Here is a 13,794-nt window from a genome sequence, read left to right as displayed (position 1 = left end):
AATATGTTTTGGGAACAATACCATTTACACCATTAAACAACAGGTAATAGCAAAGGGACATGGTTTGTGACATATCTGGCCCGAGTAAAATAAAATGAGATGAGCGATAAGTAAAGGCCAAATGTAATGAATCATGCAGGACAGGTAATTCATCCTAACTCCATGGGCCGTGCTAATGAACACAGGGAGGCCATGAGTCCCAGCAGACCTCTGCTTTTTATGAGCATTCCCACCACCTTCATCTCTCTCTCATTTCCTTCCTTTAATGGGATTTGTGGCTCCATTGCAGAAAAAGGGCTCCCATGCTGAACCTCATACATGAACACACACATAATAGACCAGAAATATAGTGATCAATAGAGCTATTCAGCAATTTTCAGTCTGAGTGGGTTCTGTGTGGGAGTCTTTTTTTCTCCTAACTAATGGAATCGATGAAATCTATTTCCATAGATATCTTGGGTCTTAGAAACATTACCTAAAACTGCAGCATTTTTCTCTAGCAACATCTTGAGACTTTGAGAAACTAGGTAGAAATAAACCTCAGACATAAAAGTATGTCAGAGAGTTAGTCTTCACCAGATATAATAATTTGAGATTTCACACAGCTAAATAAGGAGGCACACCATATAGACCTTAATGTAGGTCAGGGAACCAAACTGATGCTATCCATACTGAACCAGTTCATTTTAAACTACCATTCAAAAGTCTGAGGTCAGTATGATTTAAAAAAATATAATATTTTTTTTCAAAAGATGTCTTTTATTCTCTCTAAAATTATTTTGAAACTGATTACACTTTGCACTTCTCACTTCCATTTTTTTAACCATAAATAGTGAGATTAGTATGTATATTACAAAAAGATAAAGTGTATTTAAAGTGCCCCTATTATGGGTTGTGAAAGGTTCATATTTTAGGAATCCCAAGAGTTTGACATGCATGCAAGATCAAAAAAATATTTTTACTATTTTTATGTTCAGTGACTCCCAAATGACTTGTTCAAAGATTCATTTTGTAAGCCCCTCCAGTGATTGGCCAATTTAATTTAAAGCAGTGTTTCTGAGCTTTTAATGCTACAAAAGCAACACCTAGTGGCAAATAATGAATTAGCATTTTCATTCAGGCAAAAGTGAAAGTTTTGCCATCAAAATGAAACGGCTTGGAACTCGTTTTAAAAACAATGTTAAAACTGTTTCAAAGTTGACTCTTTACACAAAGGGCACTTTCAGATTAAATGTTTTCATTCACTTGGAGCTGTGTTGCACATTGCATGAAAGCTCATTTTCCAAAATTCATAATAGGGGCACTTTAAAATACCTGTATGATGCACATACATACACCAGATGGTGCCATTCAGGAAACAACGAATGCCTTAATTTAAATACTCAAGGCGAAGCATTTTAATGTTTTTACCACCTGGTTATCCTAAATTGCTGGTTTTTGCATTGAAATATTGTGCTTCTGACAGACACTACACCCGCTAATTGTTCAGCGCTGTGCGGCAGCTGACCAAGCACTCGCTCAAACAACCAGCAGACAGTCCATGATTGTCAGTGTAGATGTACTGTCACACTGTTATAAAATATAGATGACTTCATAAACTGCTTAAAATACTTCATAAAGGCCAAGGCACGCAACCAAGACATTGACGACTTGAAAAAATGAGAAAAAGGCATTTTGTAAATTGCCCACGAACAGAATAGAGACCTGGTTATGTCATTTCTTCAGTTAGTGACAGCTGGAATAATGAGGTGTTAGCTTGTCTATTTGGTATGCGTTCTAACCTTTCCCTCGCTCTCCATATTTCTCTCTCTCTACCCTGGGGCTGTTTTAGGAAAGTAGACACCATTTCACTTATACAGGGTCCATTTCCCTAGAGCCATTGCCCTCTTATGACAACTGAAATTGTTATCGGGAGGAATCTAGTGAAATATTGAGCCATAGAATGGTTTGCACAGGTATACCTGTTTTTATCACTTTTTAATACTTTTGCATATTAGCGTTCCACCGTGAGAACTTGACCGAACTGCATGAAGAATATCTAGGCCTATATTTAGTCAGGACATCCATGGTAAGGGGTTGACTGACAAACTCCCTGGCCACCGCTTCACTCTGAGGACTTTCTGTATAAATATTTAGTGCAGGAGAGATGGAGAGCCAGGAACTGCAGTCTGGTCATATCGATTTCATCTAAGTCTTGCAGCTGGGTTTCTTTTCGCCTTTTTTCAGGATGAAATCAAGCAAAATCTGAGATAAGTTGGGTTGGGTCACATCTCATGCAAGCATCTTGAGGATTCACTGAATTATGCAAATATGTAATTGAATATCATAGAAAAACAATCGTAAATGCTAATAGTAATTATAATAAGCCGTGAAAATTGGTGCAGAGGTTCATTGAATGGGAAACGACTGACTGTGCCATGAGAGTTCAGCAAAAGCAACTCAAGCTGAAAAAGGAGAGTCATGGGTATCATTTGCTAACAGGAAGCTAGTTTAAATTCATATATCGTACGAAGGCTGAACAACTGAATATGATGATGACTACTCACACACATCAGGATAATAATGTCTTCAGAGATGCAACTTGTGAACAAGTTATTATGATAATACACTCTCTTTCTGATAAAATTTTTTTGAAGATTGTGAATTTCATATTGGTTTCTCAAAGTTTTAGGTTAGAAATGATTTAATTTTTACATTGACATTGCTCCATCTCTGCTGTCAATTTTCATTTTAGAAGATTTTAGCAGACCACCAGCACACCACCAACCCCTAAGAGTTTATTAACAGGATGTTAACACTAAGCATGGCAGGTACTGACGTCCAGAAATAGCCTCCATGCCTCATTTGTACCTCTGGAAATCTCATTTACCCCTTTTCTCCTTGCATACTGTTGTGCTAATTACTTAATGACTCTAATTAATTATCTTTTCTGTTCTCACAACCCATCATTGCCCCCACTTCTTCAACAGACCCCAGATGTGGGACCACTGAGGAGCAGCTGCTGTATTCTCTGCCTGAGAAACTTTTTAATGACGAACCCAGGGGCAGATTCCCCAGATGATCTGCTGCTCACTGCACTCATGTACAACACAAACCAAAGGTTATTTGATAGAGAGATAAGAAAGAAGAGGAATGAAGGAAAGTGTCCACATCCATAAGTCTGGCTAAATCCTCTCAACTCCACTCTCATTCATAGTCTTGCAAAGCCATGCTTTAAAGTCTGGTTCACAGACTGAATCATATTCTAGACATAAATCACTCAGGAAGAGACCTGTCTAGACCATATGTAAAGCGACCAACCAGCGACTGTTTTATTTTTATGTGCCATTTAGGGGTGGGATTATTTCAGTAAATTGTTCTATATTTATTGTATGGGTTAAAATTTTAATTGAAATTATGGGTTATGAAAGGTTCATATTATAGTTTCAGAAGTCCCAAACATCACTTTCATTTTCAATAATATGCATTTTTACCCTATTTGTTCAATGACTACCAAACAAGTCATTCATCAATTAATAATAAAAAAAATCCCTCTGGTGATTGGTCAATTTCATTAAAAGCAGTGTTTGTTATCTTTTATTAATGGTTTCAAAAAATGTCCTTATTATTTCTTTAACTTCATCTCTGAGTGTGATTCTATAAATGTACATTCTATAAAATAAAGAAGACCATTATTTAAGTGTTGTTTATAGTTCACTTGGCAGCTATCTTGAATAACACTCCTGGGAGGCTATTTTCTAAGAAGGCATTAGCCTTACAAGTACAGCTTCTCCTATTCAAAGGGGGAAAGACTGAAATGTCCAAAACTGTTTGTCAAGATTATGTTTCAGCAAATATTACAAATGAACCATGCTACAAAACATTCTGACAGTAGTGGCACAATATTTTTTTTTGCTTCTTCAACTGAAAGGAGACTAAAACCAACCTTAAAATTTGCCTCTTTTTGTCACGCTCCTCTGCATTCACTTTTTATTGACTGTGCTGGATCAATTAACGCAGAAACAGTAACAGGGGGTGTAAAGTCTGCTGGAACTGCAAAAATTGTGCTGAGTTTAGTCTAAGAAGTCCAGCCGGGTCATATCAGGCTATGAGTTATAGTGTCTTACGGAGCAGCAGGTCTGGTCCCAGCTGACCACGCAGCCTGTACCCGCTTCAACTGGGCTCATTATTATTGGACTGCAGATTTAGCTGGAGGGAAAGGACACAGCCAGCTTTGGTCTTTCTGTGACAGCAGAGCATTAAATCCTGTGCTACAGCCATTCAAACAGTATTAATGCCAAACAAATATTTGTCCAACACATACCCCCATAATGACAAAACATAAATGGAAAGCAATTATTGTGAACGACGGACGACAAGCAGTCCTTGAGAATGTTTCTTCTAAACAAGGTGCATAGAAAATTAACTTTTACGTTTGCAAATATAGGCTTCTCAGTAGAGACAGCAAATGAAAAATTTCTATATTTCTGCATCAACTTGTGCATAATAAGTCTAAAAATTATCGTAACAATATCAGAGAACAGAAAAGGAAAGAATCAGTGTTAGTTTCAATAATATGTCAGCCAATGGCAACTAATCTGAGCCATAATTTGGCGAAGTATGAGCAATAATAATATATTATTGCTCATACTTTGCATTAGGGATGTTGACATACCCTAGCAACACTCTGAGCACATTAGCAACCCCTGGTAAGCACGTACAGCACCCAAATATTGTGCTTACCTAGCATTGTTTACTTAGCATTAGCATGGGCAAGTTTTCTTTCAGAAAATGTCAAATTTATATCACTTCTGTTGCACCTAGTTAACTGTGTTCTGTAAAGAGTAAATAAAAAAACAAAAGAGTATATCAATTACCTTTCTTCAGTTTTGTGTTAGTGTTCCAATTTGTTTGCTAGATATCAGATGGCACAGTTTGACTTCATTTGCAAAATCTAAAGACAATCTCAACCTAATTGAAAAAGTTAAGGGCAATATCAGTAGGCGCAGCTGTGGGGCCATTCTCACTGACAACTTTTGCAGTAAGAACACCTAAAAGAACAGCAACCTGGTGACTAGTGATAAAATCACTGTATTGTGATAGTTCATAAAGATATCAGGCCTCACAGCCTCTCACACAACTTGCTCAAAGGTAACAGGAGTGTGATCGATCTGTTTGTTTTTGCCCTCTAGCACTCACAAGGGGGTCATCATCTAAAAATCATTTCATTGAACACACTCACCTTTATAGTAACTTGCAACATCTCCCTTCAAGCAACTGTATTCTCACTCAATAAATCCAGTGAGCACACGGCCGATGGCAACACTGTATGTATCTATTCAATACACATTCTTCTTACCTAGAAAAAAAGGACAGGCTGAATGTATATAAAATAGATTTATCAAAGCAGAATTATTAATCATATTCTGCCCTTTCCCCTGTGTCAGCAGTACGAACTGCCACACATAGATGGACACTCAGTTTAATAGGAAAGCAGCAGTGCACCCACAGCCTACAACAATCTCACATCACCACCTGCATTTCACATCAGGCAGCAGTAAATTATCAAATGCGACATGGTACGTCATTGAATTTCAGAAAGGAAACTGAAGAAGATTAACCTCTTGTAAATTCTTATTAGAGAGAATTCAATTTCACACATAGTTTCAACCAAACACTCAGAGTTTCACTAGTCTCATACAACAACGTGACTGCATAACTTAAAATACTCCACCAAATTATGATTGTCGACATATACTCACGTAATATTTATGCTGAGCTCACAGTAATGGCTACAATTCTCGTGAGGGTGAAATGCTACACACGTATTTTGCTGTGGTGCACAGCAAAACTATTTAGTGTTTCGCTCTATTTTAACTATTTTAGATTGGGGAAAGAAATGATAGCAGTTCAGAGACATGATCACGTGCTGTTCAGTTAGTCGATGATTTATTCTTCTGAACCGATTCTTTTCTTTTTTTAATGATTCATTTGTGAAAATGTCCCTGCATCCCAATGTTTATACCATCCCTATCTGCCCTAAATGGTATTGAATATTACTAATATCACATAGAATTTAGGATGGATAGTATGTACATCGGGATGCAGGCTCTGTTGTTTAATGCAGAAACACCCAGGGAGGAATTAAAATCCATCCAACACTTACCACCTCTGCTGTTTGAAGTCTGGAAAAACACCCCACATCCTCAAATGTAATCTGCTCAGTGACTTCGTCACTTGGCCAGAGTCTCAGCAGTCCTACACACTTTTTTTTCAGCATGAAGAAACAAAACTTTGTGTTTTATGAAGGCAGAGGCTGAGAAAGCACACAAACAGTATTTAAAACACATGCCTAGGGATCCATACAGCATGCTATTCCAATCCTATATGAGCTTCTTTCCTCGTGGAACAAGAAAGAAAATATTAAAAACAAAAGCTTTGGACCAAACTATCTAGGATTTAGATAAAACAAACATTAATGAATAAAATTTATGTTTTATTTTATAATTTCATTAGAGAGAAATCAAACAATAGTATGGTATCCTTTTAGTTATATTAACAGTTAATTTGTTTTCTTGAAAATACATGGGCAGAATTTGTATTTTAAGACAAAAGATAAAAATACCTTTATATGCAGAGCACACTGGTGGTTCATCAACTAATAATATGTCTGCAGAGACTTCACTTGCTTCAGTATCACGCATCTGTCACATTATCAAATTATCTGACATATTATCAAAAGCATTTTACATAACAATGCTTTGTTAAGGGGGTCTCCCATGAGCAAAGACATACATTTCTCATCTTCACAACCACAGAAAGAAGATATTGTCTGCAAAAGAGAAATCCTTTTGATTGAGAACAGCATCAGCATCAGGTTGTTTCATTGTTTTCCTGCTTTTCTCTACTCCAGAGCACGTGCCAGCATGCAAACAACAGTCGAGCTACGCTGAGAGCATGGCATGGATCCATTATCCTGACAAATCAAACCCATCTGACAGGCAGCAAGTCACACAGATTGAGCCTGTGTGCGAACGATAGAGGACCTTGGAGAGGTTCTTCCCCCCCGCTTTTCTGCATTCAGAAGTCTGTTTAATCTACCCCACCTTTGAGGACACAAAGTGAGCCAAAAGAACTCTTCAAAAGCCACAGTGTTTCTGCCGGGGTCCCTGAGGGCCAGACGGCCATTTGTAGTGTGAACGTGGCGCGTGAAGGAAGAGCTGCGTGTGAATTAATGAGCGGCCGACAGCAAGATCACGCATACAGAGAGGGCCTGTAGAAGCCTCGTCTCTGGATCTGCGCTAGACAACAGCGTCCTTGAGAGCCGCTCAACAGTCAGCTCCTACCATTACCATTTCCTGCTCCCCGCTTGGTGTCTGTATGAATAAATCATGGGTTTGGGCTGGAGTACGCATTCACAGATTTTAAATTATCAGACTGTTGCACAGGGGTTGATGTGCACCTTCATCTCCGCTGCTTCAATTTCTTCCCCCGCCTGGACATTCATCAGACGCTGTCTCTCTTCTTTAATCACACGGCGGAGCATTTCACGGTCATTTCTGGTCATGGTTGACTAAACACCTTTATTTGCTGTATATATTTTACATTTCAGATTTTAGTTGGTTGCTGAGCGTTCACGTGCGTGATGCCATCAACCTGATCTTGTGAGAAAATTTAGCTATTTTATCAGGTGATGACTTTGTGTGAAATCATAACAATTAGATTGGTATGGAAAACATCTTAGTGAGCATGTATGCAGAATGGTAAGAAAACGTGTAAATAATATTATACAAATGCATCCAAATGAGCCATAGATTCACCAATGTATAAAATTGTCCCTTGGCTGTCACTAAAGAAATATAAAATATTTGTCTGAAAGAAGTTCCAGTTTGCCCCTGTCCATATTACTGCTTTACCGCAATTACAATAAAGTAGTGTTAAAGTAATGTTCTTCCGTGCTATTTTGTGTAACATGTAGGAGGATCAATTCACATGTTGCTTGAATCAAGGCACTGCAGCAATCGGTAAAGATACAACATCCAGTCTACCCTTCCTTCAGACGTTTAAAGCAACATGGGGCTCACAGCAACATGCCTCATTCAGCACACCCAAACGGCCCTACTAACACGAGTCAGTATGGTATTCAACTTCCAATTTCAGTTCAAATTAGTCTATCCATCCATCCCTCCACCCCTTACTCCTCCCCATCCTTCCCTCCATCCCCTCCCTCTATCCCCTCCCACCTCCCTCCATCCCCCTCAATCCTCCCCTCTCTAGTTCCATCCCTCCTTTTCTCCATCAATAAACTTATACCTCCACTCACAACACCTTACGTTCGGTCACACAATCAGCCCTAAGATTTAAGCTCTCATTCTAAAGAACTATGCTGGATCCTCACCAACAACTATACTAAATACTATACTCCCTGACATCCGTGCCATTATGGACAACTTCCTAACATTACACCTCCATTGCACCACAGCAATCAAGATTTTCCACACGCCCCTTGGCAATAATTCCTCCCATCCCAGAACAGCATCTTCTATATTTCTAACAACTACACCCCAATGCCTTCCAACTATACCGATGCAGCACCCTTAATAGGCTTTGACAGCCATCATGGTGGCATTCCTTCCCCGATTTTCCTTTGAACAACCTCAGAAGTTCAGTTCTCCCAGCAAGCAGTCTAACGTTTTTCTCCACCAGAATTATGAAACATACTCCGTTATGATGGCAGCCATCCTTTGGGGCCATGAAATATTTTGCAAACAAAACAAAATCTACTCTTACTATGCAGAGAAATCTTTATATGTATGGAGCGAACAATGTTCAGAATCAACATTCATTCTACTCCAGTCAATTGTTGACCAAAATCTCACAAATGCTTCTCAAAAGCCGTACTTGATCACAATGCCCAAGCTTACTTCTGCACACCTTATCAGCTGGAATCAATCTAAGCTCACCATTCTTCTATCAGCTTCCTTCCCGCCTGCTGACTATACATTATATATGCTCATTCCCTCTTAAAAAACCCAAATGTTGTTAAAAGCTAACAAACAAGAACCTACGACAAATTACCAAACACCTTCCACTAACCAGTAACCTACTTAGCCTCTGCCTCACCTCATATGATCAAGCTATGCAAATTCTAAGACTGAACAAACTTAGACTTCATGTTTACACTGGCATTCTTTGGCTCCCTATTTCAGAGATCATTGTTTACTCCTCAAACACTCTCATCTTCTCCCTTTGAAATAGCAAACTGACCAAATATGAACATTGTTTCCTAGCTACATCTTTCGCTCCATACATATATACATAGTCATAACAATCTGAAGTATAATGTCTGCACAGAAGAAAATACTTTTAAAAGCTACATATATACCATACATCTAAACCACCATAAAGCTACATAAACCATTCATAAGGTGATTAATCTAAACCACCATAAGTGATCTTTGCCCCTTTATGCAATCTTCTTTTATGTTTTTATTTATGACAAAATAAATACTACAGATATTTACCATGCTCTTTTGTTGAATAGAACACATAATTCTCTCAAAATACTTATTTTTGAGAAGAAAGAGTGAGAGACAAATCTGAGAATGATTATGTTCTTGCTTTGAAGAAAATGTTAACATTGATCTTTTCTTCTTTATCATGTAAAACTTCATGCATCAGTAGATTGAATGAGAACAGTTTTGTCATTTCAGCATTATTTAATATTAGTTCTCTGTGCACTTTTGAGAACAGGAAATTTCACTAATGTATAATTCACAATGGCTGAAAAAAAACTGAAGCACCTCTGAGTGCCAAATTAGGTTCCTGCATGTACAAAATTAGGGTATGAATATTTAAAATACAATTACAACTAAGTAATGTAATAAAAAGCACAAATAAAAACACCTACATGTTTACTCTAAATCCTGAAAACAATATTTGAGTAGGCTTAGAATTGCACTATTTCTATAGATTTTGCTTCAAGTATTTTCTTCTTGGTAAAAAACAAAAAAGTAAACTTTATCAAAAGTAAAAACAACAGAATAAAAATAATATTTATTAATATTCATAAAACTATGGTTAAGTATAAAAATAAAAAGCCCGCAGTGACTGAACTATAGTGCTTTCAATTTAGCTAATATTTCACAAATAAGATTAAGTAGAAAAATCCCTCTGAGGAACAAATTAGCATCACAATGATCTTCTAATCATTTTCCTATTCCCACCCCCTGAATTCTTCACAGATGTATTTTAATCAGTGTTTGTGCGATTAATGTAATTGAACTTTTTCATATCCCAGAGCCTAGAGCGCATTCTCACACACAACATTTAGGTACTATAAAAGAAAAGCTGCTGAAGAGAAATGGTGTGCTGACCCAGTTTGACTCGAAACGATTCAAACCTTTTCAACGGAAGAACCTGAGGTCAGACATAATAGAGCCATTTAGGAGCACTTTTGACTGCTCATTGGGAAATCTCTGAAGAGGTTGTGCTCTGATGCACAGGAAAGGCATTCGATGACAGAAATCTTTTACAAGAGTGCTGCGCTCTGGGAGTCTGCTTTGGAAATGGCCTGGAAAAGGGCAAAAAAGGGCACTAAAGACACAAGCGTGAATGTTCAAATGCGGGCAGACAGCAGCCTTTTGGTTTTTATAAATGTGGATAAATATTATATATATATATATATATATATATATATATATATATATATATATATATATATATAATATAACATAAACATGACACTCATTACACCGTGATATAATGTATTTTTGAGCGACACAAGATATTGAATGAGAAATAAGTATAGGGCATGAGATGATTCTCTAATTATCAATCTATATGCAATTGCTGGATTGTGACTCGATGGTGAAAAGATGGGATACACCCTAAATATTCTGAAAATAAAATACTAAAAACAGTCATTTTAAATTCTACAAGTGAATTTAGAGAAACAGGGTGGAAACTATTATGTTTTTGTTAGATTTAGCATTTTTTATTGTTATGGCAAATAATACTGTATACTGTAGAACAGAAGACCTCCACAGTTGAGAAGAAACCCACCAGTGTGGAGAAGACTGTGCAGAAACCCAGCAGGGCAAAACAGATAAGCACCATGACGGAACAGACTGATCAGGATCTAGGAAAAACTGAGACAGGAAAACAGAGAGAGCATATTCATTTTCAAGGACTGGCTCAGGGAACACAAGTTAAGTAACAGTTTCCCTGTTAACAACTGAGCGGGCAAACAACAATAGTCTAGCTCATTGACAAGCAGACCATGCAACCACAGGTTTGTTAGTTTTGAATGCAAAGACATTTCAGAATCATTTAATCAGTTGGGTGCATCGACTGACACTGGATTGGAAGAAAGTTTATTGTTTGACTCATAATCTGGTCCACTGATTGTAACTGGACAGACAGAGAGTTTAAAATTAGACTTATTGAGGGAAACTGGACCGGCAAGTAGTTCACAAACAGATCCTTGGATTAAGATGGGGTAGACTGATAGCTCAAATCTAGTTGTATTAACTGAGGCGAGATTGGTAAACATTTCAGTGACTGAAGCTGGACAGAAAGAAAATACACACTCAGACCTATTAACAGAAACTTGACAAATGGATTGTTCAAAAACAGACTAAATTAGGACCAACACATCAAGTTCAGACTCAACAGAAGCATTTTTGACGGACAGACAGCTTTAGTTTAGAGTCATTGATAGAGACAAACAAAACAGACAGTTTGAAATCAGACAAATTAGTTGAGACCAAAAAACACCCCCAGAGAGTTCACAATCAGCCACCATGAGAACAGAGAGCAGGTTCAGAACAGAGAAAGTTCACTGATGGCCTCCTCGGTCAGTTCAGAGCCGGACAAAAGTTCATAAATGACCTCCATGGCCAATTCGGGACAAGGCAAGAGTTTAGAGAAAGCCTCCATAGCTGTGACAGGGCAAACAGGGAGTTCACAAATGGCCTCCATAGCTATGAATGGCTAGACTGAGGATTTGCAGATGGTCTCCATAGCCAAGACAGGACAGGTCGAGGAATGGGGAATGAACACCACCTCTGAAGGTTCCACAGTGGTATCATCAGAGCACAGAGAGAGTTCAGTACCAGTCTCCTTGATCACAACATTACAGACTCTGTTCTGAAGCATGTGTTGCTGCTATCACTTCGGGAGACATATGGCACTACCCCGAAAGGGGTATCACCACCTCAGGAGTAATAATTGCTGCCTCTCCAACCGACGGTGGTGATATACGCGGCCTAAATGCAACACAGAGCGATCCACATCATATCCGCCTTTTCAGCAAGGAAAGCGGTGTCACACTCCTTGAGTAGTAACTGAATGGATTTTAAATTTGACAGGATAATGTGGTAACAAGGGGGAGGAGCTAATCAATCACTAAGGTAACTAACAAGGTGGGCAAAGGAACAAGGGAACATAGAAACAATGGGGGAAAAAACACTTAAAAATAAGACTCTACAAAAACCAAGACAGGGGATCTTAGACTGAAATCATCTGCATCTGCATTGTGGAGAGGACGAGTCATATCTGAAAGTGAAAGTGAAATGTTTTATTAAAGTAAAAATTTGACTTCATCTTGACAGTTTAACTGTACCAGGGAGCTACATTTCTGTTCATGAAAATTTCTTTTGGAAAACCACAGCAATGATTTTAATTCATAATATCAGAGGACAGAATGTTAGAATCAGGATAGAATGTTTCCCTACAGTACATCTTGCTTTCATGTGGCATTTGTACTTGGTTGCATTTTTTTTCGGCTGTGCAAGTGTCTTTGTATGCTGTGGCACGGTGGAGATAAGCTGTGAGCTGCGGTGGGCTCACTGAGTTGCGGGGTGGTAGGGTGCCAGTGTGTCACAGCGGAGGACCCAGCATGCCAGTGCTGCTTCCTCCTGTATGTCTGACTAGAGCCAGTCACTGCAGGTCACTGGCGTCTAATCTGTCACTGAGGGCATCTAGCTCCTGCCACAGAGAAGCACATCAGCAGATGGCTCTCTCTATGAACTGGCAGTAACACAGAGAGAGAGAGAGAGAGAGAGAGAGAGAGAGAGAGAGAGAGAGAGAGAGAGAGAGAGAGAGAGAGAGAGAGAGAGAGAGAGAGAGAGAGAGAGAGAGAGAGAGAGGGTGTATTTTAATTCACAAATACAAATAAGGACAAAAATGTTATATAGCGATATGCTTGTTTTCTGCAATTAGAGAAATGGTTTTTGATCAGTTGAATTCATTCTCATTCATTAAATAATTTATTAGTGCTTACCAATGATTGATTGATTGATTGATTGATTTGTGTACATTATATTTGCGTTTGTATTGTGTATATTTATTATGCATGTATATATTCAAGAAACATATGTCAGGTTTATATGTTAAATATATTTATGCATATTTACATGTATTACTTAAATAGTACATGTCTTATTTAAACAAAAACGTTTATTTTTTTGAATATACGGGAATATAGTTATATCTTATATAATCGTTTCCAATCACTAAAATGTATGTATAATTAACATAGGTGTGAATAAATCATAATTTATTATTTATTATAATCAAAACAAACCAGTAAAAAAAAAAAAAAAAAAAAAAATTATATATATATATATATATATATATAAATAAATTAAATTCTGCAACTAATCATCATTTAGTTGAAACAATTACTCATTAATATCACTAAACTAAAAAATAATCTTGTTTAAAATTACATTTTAAATAAATATACATTCAGTCTGTATTTAACACTCAATTTAATGTATCATTTATTACCAAAAATAAAAGTCTAAAGGT

This window comes from Puntigrus tetrazona, chromosome 24 (assembly GCF_018831695.1).
Source record: "Puntigrus tetrazona isolate hp1 chromosome 24, ASM1883169v1, whole genome shotgun sequence".
NCBI lineage: Eukaryota > Metazoa > Chordata > Actinopteri > Cypriniformes > Cyprinidae > Puntigrus > Puntigrus tetrazona.
Note: the sequence above shows the minus strand (reverse complement) of the source record.